Source organism: Grammomys surdaster, unplaced genomic scaffold (genome assembly GCF_004785775.1).
Source record: "Grammomys surdaster isolate TR1022 unplaced genomic scaffold, NIH_TR_1.0 372, whole genome shotgun sequence".
NCBI lineage: Eukaryota > Metazoa > Chordata > Mammalia > Rodentia > Muridae > Grammomys > Grammomys surdaster.
Window position 1 is genome coordinate 424496 of NW_021604791.1, and position 2986 is coordinate 427481.

Sequence of the window (2986 nt, forward strand, 5' to 3'; positions counted from 1 at the left end):
TAAAGGACACTGTGAGCACTGTCAGAATAATGTTCTGAGTGACCACTAGAGAAAGAGAAAAAAAGAAGGATTAAAGGGAGACAGAAAGACAGCAAAAGGGAGTAGGAAAGGAAAGTGAACACAGTCCTGAATACTGTCTCAACTGTTAAGTACTGTGAATTGATTTTGTTTTGGGTTCTATTTAGTAGGACAATGACACAGTCGACATTTTTCTCAACTTGACAATATATTAAATAAGGTTCTCTAATGACTTTAGACCAGTACCTCCTTCATCACATTTAGCTCAGAAAGATGAATAGTCTCCAAAGTAGGTACGAGTCAGAACCATTTAACCCTGAGAGCTCACACAACTGCTGCTGTTGGATATTCAGAGATACACAGCACCATCGTGGTCCCAGATACTGGAAGAATTGCACATCTGTCATATAAAAACAAATATGACCGAGCTTCTGTCTCGTACAAAAGGGATATTTGGAGTAAAATTTTCATTTGCAATATATTATTTTACAATTTAACTTAGAGGTGATGCTTAGAATCGTTATTTATATCCTCCTCTTTCCTTTCTGTAAATATTTTCTCACTTCAGTTTTAAGATAGCATTCTCTTGTGTTTTAAGAGTGAAAAAAAAGTGACTACATCATAGAAGGACAACTATTTTCTTAATCACTAATGCAACTCTCCTAATAAACATAGCTCTATGAGTTGATACTTAGTACCATTATATTGTAATACATAGTTATATACATATGTACATATATATATATATTATATATAATATATGGTTAAGTAGAACTATTAATACTACTAGTTACTCATATTATTGTCAGAAACTATTCACTTTATATTTCAAAAAACAATTACTTCTTATTAGCCACAATACTCGTATCACCCATATTAAGAATTGATTATTTGACATAAGAATTTTGGATCTACACAAGTTCAGGACACGATTTTGAACAATTCCTGGGCGGAGTATTTAGTCATGGTCTCAGACTTTCATAATTAAATATCAGCATTGATTCATTTTCAGTTAGCAACAAATATCACATAAAGAGTCTGTAAACATATGGTAGTCATGAACCAAAAAATTCTGCTCAGCAAAATATGATTTGTGACATATTTAGATAAGAAAAGTGGTTGAAGTTCTTCTATACCCCAGGAAATCAGCTTCATGCACTTTAATCCTTTACTTCTCAGATGCTTCCAAATGTCTTACACAGTCTCTTGGAGTGCAATTAAATGAATACATGAGACCAGGTAGTATGAAGGGTCATAAATAACGTTAGAAATTCATAGAGCGATGACTGTGATTTTTCAGATTGTCATATATGAGCAAAAGCATTTCAGCAGATCCTGAGAAATCTTAATGATCTTGAAAAAACTTTATCCTCCTGTGAACATGGTTTAGACTGCTGTATTTTGTAATACTAAAATCAAAATGGCAGGTGAAGAATGTTGACGAAATATACATTGGAATCTTCATAATTCTTAAGTAAACACCCTTAATTTTTAATTATCAAAAATATCTGTCTTTCTTACTCCTTTTACCTCCCAATCCATCAGTGGTTTTTATTTGGATATTAAATCTTGAGAAGAAGAGTTGGGAAACTGCTTTGCACAAATGAAGGTATTTCATTCATTAAAAGGTAGAGTGAGATATTGTGATATATGAAGTATTTTGCTTTCACAGACAAAATGCAAGAGAAAGCTATTTTAGTGATGGTTCAGCAATATCCACTCAAGTAACATTTCAAAGTCATAGTAAGTGTTAAGAATAATGATGCCATACTCTGCCGTGGTTGGATAACCAAGTGAAGATTGATGTAATGTTTGCAGTATGAAAGTTAGCAGAAAGAGAAGTACATTTCCCATTTTTAATTCTTCAAGTTTTTAATTAGTTCTGATTTTCTGTCTTACCTATTGCTCACAGAAACCATTGAAGATTTTAATTGCTATTTGTTTTTTCTCAAGTTTGCATAAAGCTGATGTTATATTATTTTTTTATTAAAAATAGAAATATTAGTGTGTTTTGAAATGTATTCACCCATGGTCAGTGATTGTGTGTTACAACAGATGCCATGAGAAATTATAATAGGCATTAAGAATGGTGAATAGAAATGATAAAAATCGAATGCATCAATTTATTTTTAGAAAAATAAATAAATACTAGCAGATGCTCAAAGTTCATGCCTTACTTCTCATTACCTGAAAGTTAAGTTTAAGGAAATATTTTCCCCTGTTGTCATTTATTCCCTACCTGATAATTCTCAATTGGTGAGGTTTTGTAACCTCCATGGGAACATTTGTCAATGACGATGAAGGCTTTCTAGTGGCATTTATAGAAAAGGGGTAGATAGAGGGATCTTATTCATAATATACAGGCTAGTCTCCACCAAAAATGTTTACTTAGTGGAGCCAGCTTACCAAATAAATTTCAAATTTGTTAAGGCTGAAAAAAATAACAGCTATAAACTAGACTAAATCTCTGACACTGAATATAATTTTTGATTAAAATATTAAATACATATTTTAAATAAGGAGTTGGCAAGACCCCTACTCCTAGAAGTTTTGCACGTGTGACTGATGTGTCTCAAGTGTACCAGTGGGAAGTAGAGAGGACAGAGGCTATATCTATGCTCAGTGTTCTGACTGAATGATGTTCATCTGAATGATTAGCATTCCCTGATAAAACCGTGCTAAGATTAACACTAGTCTAATATCACGAGCATTAGCCCAAGACAGATAACCCTCCCATGGGGCATCTGAATTGAGTAAGGACTGAGCCCTAGATAACCACCAGACCAGTGTCATAGAGCATGGACAGGAAGTTAGCTTGAGATGACCACCAGTCAGGTGCTGAGCAGGACAGACCATGCCAGAGATAACTACTTCCAAGCACCATGATGCACAAGGGGGAGCATAGCACTCCTGAGCCCTGACGTCAAGAGAGCTGAAGAGCTGGAACACTCAGGAGAGCAGAACCTGC

At 34.3% G+C, this 2986-nt stretch overlaps 1 non-coding gene across 1 annotated transcript; it reads left to right on the plus strand.

Moving 5' to 3' along the window:
- Positions 1-2552: 2552 nt before the first annotated feature.
- On the plus strand, positions 2553-2688 carry LOC114632303. The gene has a single exon (XR_003713067.1). It is a non-coding gene; the product is annotated as a small nucleolar RNA SNORA17 (small nucleolar RNA).
- Positions 2689-2986: the final 298 nt, after the last annotated feature.